Source organism: Ambystoma mexicanum, chromosome 5q (genome assembly GCF_040938575.1).
Source record: "Ambystoma mexicanum isolate Mex_15411 chromosome 5q, UKY_AmexF1_1, whole genome shotgun sequence".
In the NCBI taxonomy this organism is placed as follows: Eukaryota; Metazoa; Chordata; class Amphibia; order Caudata; family Ambystomatidae; genus Ambystoma; species Ambystoma mexicanum.
In genome coordinates this window covers 793,402,615-793,416,992 of record NC_090933.1, presented here as the reverse complement: position 1 = coordinate 793,416,992, position 14,378 = coordinate 793,402,615, and positions in this window count along the sequence as shown.

Here is a 14,378-nt window from a genome sequence, read left to right as displayed (position 1 = left end):
AAGTAGGTCACTCAGTCAATTTAAACATTTAGATTTTTAGTGTCTTTCAGTCCACATTTACTTAAACTGCTGAAATCCACAGCTCAGCCAATCTTGTTATAAACCTTCAAGTCACTTCACAATGTAACATTGGATCCACCTCTCAGTAAGTCTTTCTTTGGCTTGCTTTGGGTTCATTTATTCAGTTTTCTACAAAAAAGTAAAATCTGGTGTTGTTTTAAAACGCCGGCTTTTGGATAGTGGTGAGTACTGGTACTGCACCCCTTTTTGGGATTTAAGAAAATGAATTCCCAACAGTTATGGGTTTGCTTTTGGCAATCAGCATTGCCATTCCCAATGGTTTCAGACTACTGTGTGGGTAGTCCAATGGTGGTTTTAGGCAGTGTCCTTCTGTGCCCACAACATCGGCAAAAATGAGCGGCAGCCTATTCTTCATGCACTTCCCTGGGCATTTTCTGGGAAGCTGTGGCCATCATGATGTTTTCCATGTCAGTACTGCACAGTTTTGAGGTAGGGCTTGGATGCGTGGATAAATACATCCCACAAGCCCCCCTCTTGCAATGGCCATTCAGTTTCCTGATGGGACTCGCAAGACCTGGGATGTTTCCTCATCTTCTTCCAATAGATGGCACAGTTCAGCATCTTTTTCTCCATCCGGTCGGATCGATCGGTTCTCCTCGCCGGTCCTGATGGGAAGATTGGGCGGTACGGATCGTCCTCCTTGGCCCGTCTCAAGGTTTTCTTTCTCCTAGGACGACAAAGGAAGAGCGGCAATACCTATTCATAGACATTTTTCCACCACTGTTGAGTTAGTGGGGCAGCGTATGCATTTCATCATAACGAAACATTACGTTCTTATTTTGAAAAAACAAACAGTATAACTAAGAGACCGTTTCATGCAAATCACAATATTTTAGAGACTAGATGTGGTATGTTTTATGGTTGGAACTGAATTAGTCTGAGACAGTACCCGCTAGGATTCCAGAGGATTCCTCCAGTTGTTGCAGAGTGTGCCTGGGATGGCAACATTTCAACTGGTTTATGTGGACCCACTTGTCTTCCCCCGCTGCCAAAGGACCTTTGGGGATGTGGATTTTGTAGGCCACAGGGGAGATCTTGTCGATGATCTCAAAGGGTCCCTTCCATGTAGGCAAAAATTTTCGCTGCTTGGCCTGGTTCCTTTGGAAGTTGTATAGATAGACCCGGTACCCCACCTGATATTCCTTCCTGGAAGTTTTCAGGTCATAGTGGGTCTTCATGCTATCAGCTGATCTTTCTAGATTCCGCTGAGCATAAGCAAAAGCATGTTGAAGGTGTTTCCTTAAATTCTCCACATACTCATGAGTTGTGGAGGCATTTATTAGTGTCTGCTCTTGGGTCCTGTAGAGCAAATGCTGAGGAAGCACCATCTTGCGCCCAGTCATCAACTCAAATGGTGACATTTTGGTTGCAGATGAAGCGGTAGATCTGATGGCCATTAGGACCAGAGGTAATGGGATATCCCAACTTGGCCCAGAATCTGCCACAAACTTATTTAATATGCTCACAATGGTTCGGTTATATCTCTCTACTGCCCCAGAAGAAGCTGGCCTGTAAGCAATATGCAACTTCCTTTAGACCCCCAGTATCTCCCACATCTTTGTCATCACTTCACTGGAGAAGTGGCTACCCCTGTCTGACTCAATCCTTTGAGGTAGACCAAAACGGGAAAAGATGTGGTTAATCATCAGGGCAGCTGCAGTTTCTGCCTTGCAGTTTGGGGCTGGGAGACATTCCACCCATTTGGTAAACAAGCATGTCACAGTCAACTTGTACTTATTCCCCCTAGCAGAGCGAATCACAGGGCCTACAAAGTCGATTTGTAAATCTGACTATGGCAGTGTCATCCCCCTCTTTTGGAGAGGCGCACGATGCGTGAGGGATGATGGCTGAAATTGTGCACACACAAGACACCCCTTCAAGTATTGGTCGAGGTCCTGCCCCATGTGTGGCCAGTATGCAACCTCTCTTAAGATTTCCAATGTTTTGTGAAACCCCCTATGACCGGCGGTGGCCGCATGGGCGTGACTTAACATCAGGCTTCGGAATGAGGTAGGAACCACCCACTGATCGTGGCCAGCTTTGGATTTCCTTACCAACAAACCGTCTTGGATTCGGAAAATTTTTGGACATTTCATCAACACTCTTAGGTCCTCTTTCCCAACGTAATCGGTATCCGTCAGGGGAAAGTTCTCAGGGTCCTCAAGGTGTTGGTAAAACTTACCAATAATTGGATCCCCCTTCTGAGCTGTAATCAAATCAGCATCAGGGGTCTCCTTACTCCATTGTGCAATTGAAAGGTCGTTATGAGCATTTGTCTGGGACCTAGTGATAGCAGTGACCTGGATTTCCCCCAACAGGGACTCAATCTCAATTAGATCCCCTTGGATGGCCCCGGTTTTGGCCAGCTGATCAGCTAAGTCATTTCCAGTTTTGTCTGGTCCCTCTACTTTGGAATGACCCTTGATCTTTTTCCAATAGATGGTCATCTCATTCGAGGTGACCAGATCATCAATGTTTCGGATCAACTTCCCATGTTTCAAGGGTTTGTTATTAGCACATAACATGCCTCTGGTTTTCCAATTAACCAGGTGCTCCACGAACCCGTTCCGTACATAATCCGAATCTGTGATTATGACCAGTTCGCGGAGTTGATGCTGGACAGCAGTGAGGATGGCCTGATGCACAGCCATCAATTCTGCCACCTGACTACTTCGGGGACCAATTTTGTATCCAGCAGAGGGTTCTGGGGACTCTTCTTGTTTTGGCCATATCTGACCTCCACAGGAAAGCCTTGCATTGACAGAATCAAGGAAGTAATTCGGGAATTACTCACATTTCCGGCCTGGATTCTGTCACTTTGGAGATATTGCAGAGGCTGGTGTGGAGTCTCCACTATGATGTGTTCCCCCTGGATGAACGGGCGGTAATTCTTCAATGCCCACACCGTTGCCAGGAGTGCCTTCTCACAATCGTTGAATTTTTCCTCCACAGAGGATAAAGTTTTGCTCGCATAGGAGATTACTTTATTGACCTTGTCATGCTTTTGGTATAATACCGCCGTCAAGCACATATTAGAGAACCCTGTCTCCAGGAAGAACTCCTTGTTTCTGACAGGGTAAGCTAGGCAAGGCGCTTGTGAGAGGCTTCTTTTGAGTTGTTTTACTGCCTCGGATTGTTCTGGACCCCATTCACACTTGACCCCCCCTTCAGGAGATGAATCAGGGGTCTGGTGATCTCTGCGTAGCCCTCAATGAACTTTCTGCTGTAATTAGTCAGTCCAAGGAGGCTCCTTAGTTCCCGCAGAGTTGTGGGGTCTTTCAGTTTCTGAAGTGCTTCCACTTTCTTTTCCTGGAGACAGAGACCCTGAGGAGTAATCTCATGCCCCAAGAAATTAACACGGGTTCTACACCACTGTGCTTTCTGAAAGGAAAGTTTTGCTCCGGCGGCCCTCAACTGGGTCAGAACATAACGGATCTCCGATATGTGTTCCTCCACAGATGAACTTTTGATGAGGACATCATCTACATAAGCCAGGTTACCCCTCGCACCCAGGTCGGGCAAGGCCTTATGTAGGAAAATGTTGAATTCATTACTGGAGTTAAGGTATCCGAAGGGAGTCCGGGTCCATGTATACTGCTGGCCCCCAAAGGTAAAAGCCAGTTTGTATTGGTCATCCCTGCTGACAGGCACGGTCCAGTATCCATTGGTCAGGTCTATTGCAGTGAATACCTGTGACCCCTGGATCTGGGCCAGCCCTTGGTCAATGTAGGGCAGAGGCCATCGGGACGTATGGACCCGTTTGTTGAGCTCCCTAAGGTCAGCGCAGAGTCTCCACTGGCCGTTTGGCTTCAATATTCCCAGCACCGGATTATTGAAGGTGCTGCGGACTGGACGGATTATTCCCCTAGACTCAAGGTTCTTAATTATTTCAGTAAGGGACTCCATTGATGCGAGAGGCAAGCGATATTGCTTCACAAACACAGGAGTCATGCCAGGGTCCGTGGGGATTGGTCCTAACAGTTAATTTCCAAGATCAATGGAGAAATGTCGGTCATCAACCGCCATTCCAATAATGGTGCCTGCGGCTAGAGTAATACTCTTTAAGTCGCTGTTATCCACCTCTATTGGAATGGTGTCATGTTCTATGTTGACTAATGGAGTTGGGTTTACCCCCAACCCTTGCTGTTGGAGAGAAGCGTTTAGATGTATGTAAGCATCAGGGTTTTGCAAATATTGTCCTCTTTTAACTTTCACTTCCAGGGAGAATTGTCGGGTCCTTTCTGGGATGGTGACTTCCTCTTTGATCTGAATTTCAACTGCATAAGGTAGCAATTGAGCTGACCTAAATGCTTTTTCTGGATCATCAAAGCCCATGGGATTATCCGCTAATCGGGACCAAGCTTTGAAGTTTATTAGGTCCAAACTAATGGCAAAGCGATTGAGAATGTCACTGCCTAAGTAAAAGGCGGCAGTGACGTCTCGCACGACCCAACAATTATGGACTATGCTCTTGTTGCCAATGGAGATTTTGAGCATACACCTGCTTGGCAGGAGATGTTTGGAATTGGGTGCTTCCAGGTCCATTTCCCATGTGTCTATCAGTTTGAATGTGGGAATGGCTGGATCTTTTGAGAGTTGGCGGAACATGGCTTCGCTGATGAAGCTCTTACCGTTGTTCACACACACTCGAGCGAGAACAGAGTCCTTCCCACCATTTAACTGAACAGGGATGAACAACTGTTCTCCAATTTGCTGAATATCAGCCAGGCTCTGAGATGATTTCACATCTTTCTGGACTATAGGAGTGGGAGTTTCTGATTGTGGATTAGTAAAGAATTTCAGAGTGTTTCCTTCCAGCATGGAGTACCACTTTAGACTGGAAGGAAGGTTGATTTTCAGAAATAGAGAGGACCCCCCATCACCAGTCTGTTGTCCTACTGCTAATACTGTAACGTCTGGAATTTGGTTATTCTGGAAGTGAAATTCTACTTGGTCAGATTTTTGTTCAACCATGTGGCAGGTGCCGTTTAAACTAACATGGTTGACACTCTGTTTTAATTTTATTGGTCGGCTAGTCTGGGTCCAGAGGACCTTGTTTACGCAATCTATTAAGGGTGACAACCTCCTCAGGAGGTCATTCCCTAGTAAACAAGGGGTGCCCTCTGGAGTCACAACTATGACTGGGTGTTTCAACTTGTGTCGCCCAATTTTAATGTCCAAGTCTGCTGTCCCCTCGACGGGAATTTCCTTCCCGTCAAAGTTCTGGAGTTGTCCAGGAAGTGAGGTGAGAGGAATTTGATAATTCTCTCCCCTTCCTGCATTCAGTTCATCAATGGCCCTTCTGGACAGAAGGGTAGCGTGAGATCCCGTGTCCACCAGCGCTGAAATTGTACCCTGCCCCTGTACTTGTACCGGGGCATAGTATCTTCCCTCCTTCTCCTCAAGGGGGCACAGATAATGCACATTTTTGGACAACTGGTGGGCTAACTTTCTGGTTTTGGACATCGCTAGCGAAGAGATTTGGGCAGAATTCTGTGGAGAGCCTTGGGAATCTGAAAGAAAAAGTTGGCAACTGGAGATCAGAGCCATTGTGGGTTCCCCTGGCTCCGGTTCTGGGCTGCCCCCCCCTTTTTGGAGGCAGTCATCAGGATGGGTTTGAACCAGGGTATTTTCTTGCGGTTGGTTCTGGATTGAGATGGTGGGCGGCGGTAGCTCAGTCTCCACATCTCCCCAGTCTGGATTTGCATCCCTAGGGACCCATTTTTCTTTGGGAGGAGTTCCCCCCTCTCTGAAGGAGAAGATCCTTTTCCCAGGATCCTCTGAGGATCCCTCTCCCTCAAATTGGAAGATCTGTACCTCCTCCTCAAACTGAGTCTGTTTGGGTCTTTTGTTTCTCCTACCCCCCCTCTGCTCCTTAGGAGGCAGACTTTCAGGGGCAAGAGATTTTGTTTCCGGTTCCTGGGTTTCCAGGGGCTGTTTACAAGTGAGGAAGGAAGCTTCCTCCAAGGCTTTACACCCCCCTTCCCTTTGTGCCTCCTCCCTGGGAACCGGTGAGTTATCGGGGTGCTGCCCCCGTCATTGTTCTGGAGCACCAGGTCCAGAGTTGGGTGCGTTCTGCGCCGGCATGCCGATCTGAGGGTTCTGCTGAGCCCTCAGTATGTGACCCAGATCCCGCGCCATGTTTTGAACCTGGCGCTCTAACTGGGAAACCCGCTCAGGCTGATACGGGGCCCTGTTTTCTCCCCTGGGCTGATCCCGGGAAGGGTAGCTATCCCTTCTTTGGTAGTACCCCTGGTTGGGAAGATTTGGATACCCCTCCACCCTTGCCCTCCCCTCTTCCGGATTCGGTTGTCTGGGCTCAGGGAATTGGGGAAAGAAGGGTGGAGGATTTTGGGGTTGGAAATTGGGTGGATACCTGGGGAAAAAGTTCTTCCCAGGATTTGGAGAATTTCTGCCCTCCTGTGGGAAGTTGGGAGGGAAGTTCCCTGGGTTAGGTGCTTGGCTGGATCCCCCCCCTTGGGCTGTAGGAGTCCACACATAACCCAGGATGGGTCTGTTTCCCTTGTAACGGGGGCTTACATAATCAGGAGACCGAGGGACCCCATTTGTGGAGCTGCCTCCCTGGCTCCCTGTCTGTGACTGGCCCGAGGACCTTCTGGGCCTAGCATTATTAGGTGCAGGTAGGTTTTTAGGCCCCCCCATCTCCAAATCTAAAACGGGGGTGACCTTTACCTCTGCCACCTTGGCAGCAGCAGGGGTGTTGTTGGCTTTGGGGTTTTTCTGGGCATTACTTTTGCTATCTACCGGTTTCTGCACCTCATAGATCCGGGTAGCCTGTTCAATGACCCAGTGTAAAGATCTTTTCTCGTGAAAATCCCTCACGAGCTGGGTCATTATGTTTTTGGGCAAGGCATGAAAAAATGTATTAATGAATTCTCTACTGTCTGTGCGCACCCTTCTGGTGGTCTGCGCAAAAGCACGTTTCAGTTCTTGCACAAATTCTTGTGGGGCCTGATCCTCCCCACATTGCAAATTGTAGGCTGCCTTGCGAGCCTCTTGAGGATTTCTGTGAACAGAAAAATGTTTCAAGATGGCCGCCTTATAGGTGGACCATCTTAAATGATTTTGGTCCTCCAGCCCCGCAAAGAAACTGGAGTATTCCGGGGAGAAGGTCCACTTTACATATTGAATACAGCTTTGACTGTCCTTCAAATGGAAAGTCTCCATCATTTGCTGTAACAACTCTAAGTGCTCCCAAACAGAATACTTAGCGTTCTTATGGTAAGGCGTGATGACGCTCCTGATCGCCTTAATCTGCTTTAAGGGGTCCTTAAGCAAGGCCCTTTTTGCCTTATTGGCCTTTTTGGTTCGGGTAACCCTTGTCCATTCATCCTCTGACTCAGAGGCACTGCTCCCAGAGGTTCCTGTCTGTTCTTCCAGGTTTTCCCAGATTCTGCGAGCCTGGGAATGGCTGGCAGAAAGTGGGGACCTGGTCTCCTGTTTCCTGTGGTGCTCAGAGGAGTCCTCAGATCCCTCCTTGCTGCCAGGATTTGCTGGGTACCCCCCCCCACTGACCTAACTGGGCAGAGGTTTTCAGGATGCCCTTAAGGGGCCTACTCTCCTGGGGTTCCCCACTGAACTGTACTGTACTTGGGTGCCCATACCCGGATGCCCACCCCTCCATTCCTGAGTGGTACTGGCCTATGAGCCCCATACTTTTAGCTGGATAGTAATCTGCCATCCCTGTGGCCCTGTGCTCATGTGCGCCAGGGGACATGGGGGTGGTAGAGTCCAGGGACTGGGAGAGATGAAGGCCCCTGGTGTTAGGGCTCCTGAGGTTATGCTCAGGAGTCTCTCTTTCCCAGCGGACCTCATCTCTATCCGCCCCTGCTCCCTGTTGCAATGCAAGAGCCTGCATTTGTGCTTTCAGTTCCTCAGTCAAGGCCTTACTAGACTCTATCAGTCTCTCCTGCATCGCTACCTGTTGTTGGAGCCTATCATTGTGTTGACAGAGGGCCTCATTTTCCCTCTGTGCTTCCTGGTTGGTCCTGGAGAACTGGGCCAGTCTTTGCTGCAGGAGGTTTACCTCCTGAGTCCCATCCCTACTGGCCTGCTCCTTTCTTGCCAGAGCATCTTCCACCCTTCTGGTGTGCTCTACCAAGTTCTGGTTTTCTTTTTGGAGGTCACCCAGCCCCTGGAGGGCAGGGTGATTTTCTTCAATTTCCTTTTTTAAGTGGCAGACTTCCTGGCCTACAGTGTCTCTTTCCTGACTGAGAGCCTGCATCTGTGCTGCCAGGTCGTCCGTCTGTCGTTGAAAGGCACCAGCATTTTTGGCGCTCCTCATCAAACTCTGCCTGGGTATCCAGGTCTTTCAGAATCAGTTTATTGCTCTCCTCTTTCTCTCTATCTAGCTGGCTTTGCAGGGTGACTACCTGCTCCGTGCATGCCCTGTTGAAATTGATCTGTTGCTCCAACTTTTTCTGGTTCTGCAGTAAGGAGTCCAAACTGTCTTGGTGCTCCTTCTGCAGGGCCAGAAATCTGGTATCCTGGTCTGTCTTTTCCTGTTGTAGGATGCCCATATCCTCTTTTATTTTAATGATATATTGCCTACTATCATTTTCTGACTCCTGGCTCCTCTGCAGCCTCTGCTCAGAAGAGGCCAGATCAGATCGGGCCTTCTCTACTGCCATCTGTTGCCTATTTGCCAGATCTTGGCTTTCAGTGCATTTATCCTGCATGTCTCCCATATATAGGTACAGGTATGCTGCTATCCTGGCAATCTTATTGTGTTCATCTTTGGCTTTAGGAGCCATATATAGTTCACTCAGGGCCACATGTAATGGACCCTGATCTCTCCATAGGTCTGACCCTCTTTCAGTGACCTGTCGCGTGATGGCCTGCAACCAGGCATCCTGGCCCTGTTCAGTCCATTCACCTCTCACAAATAGTTTATGTAAGAGGTGCTCTCTGGCTATTTTCATTTCTACTAAGGTCGTCATTCTAGAGATTGGTCTCTGTCCTGACTTACAGAAGTTTGTATTTTATTTTTGCAAAACAGACCTTTTCCTAAGAGCGTTCCTATGAGGAGTGCTTTACAGCGTAACACAGCGTGGTGATCCGACCGGATATGTGTATCTGGTCAGCTGGCACGCTGTATTAATCTGCACAAATGGTAGATCTAACCCAAACGTCCGGCACGAGCCCCCAATTTGTAAGAGGATTCAATTCAGCACTACAGCCAAGTCAACGCCTAGTCTAGAATACTGAATGAAAACCCTTATTGATATATCTTTATGTCCAGTTCATGCGTTCTGGATGACTACCCCTATATAACACCCCTCCCTTGGAATCCCCCTGACCCCACTGAGCCAAGAAGTAGTTCTGTTTTGCAAGTTAAAAGGTTTAATTGATAATTTAAACAATAGAGATATATATCACACTTTATGATAAATTAATAATTGAATATCACACTTAATCTGATCAGTAATCAATAATGGATAGTCTGGCACTAGCACACTTCTTTATACTCAATGATGAGTGGTTATAGGATGGATAAGATAGCAACAATACTTTTATGGTTTCAAATGGATGCAATGTGGAATGAAATGCAGTACAGAAAATAACTTGATAGGATTTCAGCAAAAGACAATGTAATCAATTTCTTGGACAATTCACCCCCCCCCCCTTTTATGCAATGCAGGGAAATGGAAGATAGGCACACAATTCTCAGAAATGCAATTCAAATGTAATTCAGTTCACCCAGCAACTTAGACTACAGAAGTTGAAAACACAGGCCCAAATGCTTTTAAATGTGCTGGCAATGAAGACAAAAATATGCTAAAATGCTTTTAATTCCCTCTAGGAGGTTCTGGGTGAGTGAAATCAAGTTAATATTAGTCCAGGCTCACTTTAGCAAGGATCTAGGAGTAATTGGTAGGTTAAACGAATTTTTGGCAAATGAAAGCAAGAAAACTTCTGTTTTCACACGTTGAGAAATTTGCAAATCGCTGTAAATTCGCGAGTGCGTTTTTCACGATTGCGGCAAAATGCGGTTCTAGGTTCGTAGAAAAGCCACGATTCCCAGCTTTCTGAGGAAAGTTACTGCAAGTCTCTAGCACAAACGGTTGCGGAGATATGAGCGATTAAATAAAGGTCGTTTTTCAGATTTGAAATTTTAAAGTTCAAAAAGACAAGTGCAGCTTGCAACTAGAAAATGACAAGTGACAGCTTTACAAATGACAGGTGACAGTTAGGAGACAGTTCTACTTAGATTAAAATAGATTGAATTATATTATTTTAACTAAGAGATTGGTTCTGCACAGTTTTGCTGGGTACTCACAATATCTTTTAAAATATGCCTTGCCACAGATCTGGTCAGGTCTTGGACTGGACTCTGGTCTCTGCACTTCACAGTGATCTGGGTCAGCTCTCTCTGGTTCTGCTAACAGCGGTCTAGGTCAGCTCTGCTCTCTCTCTGGTTCTGGAAATTTGATAGATTTGAAGTCTCTATGTCTGCTCTCTGAAGGTTGAGGGAGGTAAAGTATGGATTTTCCGGCAGAGCTTCCAGCTGCAAATGGATTTGAAGGTCCCTATCTGTCCTGTCTGTCTGCTTTTATCTGTTTTTAAAATGAGTGTGTGTGCAGCATCACTAGCCCCTACCCCTCTCCACTTGTCATTGGCCAAGCTTTCATTTCTCCCCTGATTGGGGGAGCTAAGTTGTGTCAGAGTGATGTCATTTTACAGCCTGCAGAAAGTCCACTCCTCCTGTCAACTTGCACACAAATCTAGATTTGAACCAAATAAATATTTGCAGAGGTACATATTGTTTTAAAATTACACACACCCATCACATATCACAGGAGGGGGGCTGGCATTCAGAAATGGCAATATTTTGCACTTTTTAACTGGTTTGCAATACCGGACATTACCCCAAATTTACACACATGTGCGCAAGGAGTATGGACATTAGTTGATGAAGTGTCAGATTTTTCACATGCACACATTTTGAGTAATATCCTCTTTTCCGCTAAAACCCCCCTGAACATGCCACCGGTTCTAAAAACCTCTTAAAATGTGGGCAGAAAAATCACAAGAATTATGGTATCATTTATAAAATTTTCACATGTCCGTACTATGAGTTATTCATCTTTGTAGAGTTAGGTTCTGGCCCCAAAGGGGTGTGGTTTCCCCCCAGCACAAGGTTGAATTTCTGGTTTTTCCAGTTCTGCCAAGCCAGCTTGCTCTCACAGGCAGTGCTCCTCCCCTTTACTTCCAGGAGGAAGCTACATTTACAACATCTGCAATAAACCATCTGCCTGGGTGAAGGGGGTTGCATTGTTCAGAGCTCCTGTATTCTGTGGGGGCTCCCCTTAATTCAATTATCAGAGAGATGGCATATCCTTAGTGTGGCCAGCAAAAGGCAGATAGGCCTGGGAACACAGCTGTGACTCAAGTTTCACTCCTTTTGCCAGGCAAAATTGGAATCTCTTTAAGCCAGTTTTTAGCTACATGTCATTTCTGTTCCCCAGTCTTCTGCATTCAAATAAAACTGAACATTTTTACATATGCAGCTAGAATGCTGATTCTAAGTTTAAAACTATGACATTTAAACAATTGAAACCTATGTGACACACAAAAGTAGGTCACTCAGTCAATTTAAACATTTAGATTTTTAGTGTCTTTCAGTCCACATTTACTTAAACTGCTGAAATCCACAGCTCAGCCAGTCTTGTTATAAACCTTCAAGTCACTTCACAATGTAACTTTACATTGGATCCACCTCTCAGTAAGTCTTTCTTTGGCTTGCTTTGGGTTCATTTATTCAGTTTTCTACAAAAAAGTAAAATCTGGTGTTGTTTTAAAACGCTGGCTTTTGGATAGTGGTGAGTACTGGTACTGCACCCCTTTTTGGGATTTAAGAAAATGAATTCCCAACAGTTATGGGTTTGCTTTTGGCAATCAGCATTGCCATTCCCAATGGTTTCAGACTACTGTGTGGGTAGTCCAATGGTGGTTTTAGGCAGTGTCCTTCTGTGCCCACAACATCGGCAAAAATGAGCGGCAGCCTATTCTTCATGCACTTCCCTGGGCATTTTCTGGGAAGCTCTGGCCATCATGATGTTTTCCATGTCAGTACTGCACAGTTTTGAGGTAGGGCTTGGATGCGTGGATAAATACATCCCACAGTCTGCTAAACAAAGAAACAATCCAATTTCCAATTTCAGCAGCTTCACTACACACAACGACTCAAGATCGCTCTGAGATTACAATGATGTTCTGGAATACAAGAGGATTCAACCACCTTACAAGACCAGGTGAAGTCAACTTTACGGAATACGACATTATAACGCTACAAGAAACCTGGCTCCTTGACAAACCTGGAATCAATGGCTTTTCTGTCATGGTTTCGCCTGCCAGCAAGGGTCATCTGGGACGTCCGTCCTCTGGTCTTTTGGTAGCAGTCCGGAATGGAGTTGGTCTTACAATCAAGAAACGATGGGCCGCTACCCAAAACCACCTAGCAGTGCTTGTTGAATGGGCTCCCTCTTCTGAAGCAAAGACCGAAAAACACATAAACAGAAATAAAAAACAAAAGGAGACCCAATGGCTGGCCATAATCACTACGTACTGGAACCCACAGTCTATCACGGATGAGAAATGTCTTAATATCATCAAAACAGAGATTGATGGAATTTTAGCAGCCTAAGAAGAGCCGCAAATTATAATAAGTGGCGACCTAAACGCGATGTGCCCAAAAAAGGGACAAAAAACTATCCGCCTGAGAGAAAAAATCAAGGCCGAGTCCCGAGGGGAGAAATGGCAGACACTAATGAATACCAGAAACCTTCATAACATCGAGGAGGCCCTCCTCCCAGCTAACCTTATCCCGTCTTGGGAAAGAGGTGCGCAAAAGGGGACTATAGACTACATCTTTACATCAGAGGGCATGTTAACCCGGATGGCTTTATTCAAAATATTGCGGACGGCTGCTAGCGACCATAACATCCTGAAAGTCAGCTGGCCGTCGGAGCATAGCACAAGAGTATTCCTGTCTGAAGCCCCGGAACCTACAGCTCAAGGAAACCGACTCAGACTTACGAGGGAAAGGATCAGAGAACTGACGAGAAACTACAAAAGGCAACAGTACAGAGAATCTGGGCCTTTAAATTATTTAGCAGACTACCAACCTCTGCTAATTCCATACTATTCAAATACACAAAAAAAAGCAGGGTTTTCAGCCAACCCGCTGGACGAGTACAACTTAGAGCTAGTACTCAAAAGGCGAGAACTTCGGAAATTGAAGAGACAAGCAGCAAATTTAAAAACAAGTGACGCAGCGAAAACCTACTTGCTAGAGCAAAAAAGCTACAAATCCTGGCTAAGATTCCACCGATCAGCCTTATACCAACAAGACGCCAAAGAAATGCTAAAGAAATTGACAGATAAAAATTCGAGAGCCTTTTGGCAACTGATAAAAAAGAACGACAACCACATGCCCTCTTCAACATCAAACTGTGTCGCAGAGGTTGCCTGGACAACTCATTTCTCCTCTATTTTCAAACCCCCCGAGGCGAATGCTCTCAATACAGTCCCACCATTGGATTATACTGTTTGGGAGGACTTCTCCGACATTGAAGACATCATGTCAGCTATAAAAAGGCTAAAATCATCAAGAGCTCCGGGCCCCGACGGAATTACCAACAGCGACTTGAAAAACCACCCGTCAGAATGGGCCTCCTTCATTAGTCAAGTCTTTAAGAACTGTACCCTGTCCAGATCAATTCTAGCCTCTTGGTCCACCTCAGTTGTCGCCCCCATATACAAGAAAGGAGACAGGTCGGCTCCTGTAAACTACCACCCGATTGCTTTGCTGGACACCATCGGAAAGATCTATGGCTCGTTTCTACAAAGGAGCTTCCAAACTTGGGCCAAATAGGCTGAATACAATGACCCTTTCCAAGCGGGCTTCATGAAAAACTGCGGAACTATTCTGATCTTCAGCATTTTGAAGAGCAAACTCATGGAAGGTTCTGGGAAGGTCTTCTTAGCCTTCATAGATTTTACCCAGGCTTTCGACATCACTACTGGAACCCATCAAAGCTCTTCACACAGAAACCTCCATGAGAGTTAAACTGAACCACCAAGGCTTACTCTCTGAAGTTATACCAACATTCCGAGGGATCAAGCAGGGATGCCCCCTGGCCCAGGCCTTGTTAATTTCTTTTCTGGGGGGCTACAAAGAAAGTGCAAACCGAATAAGATCTTTCCCACCAAAAATCGGCCAAACACCATTAGCTCGACTGCTTTACGCCGATGACATTATCCTCCTTGACCAG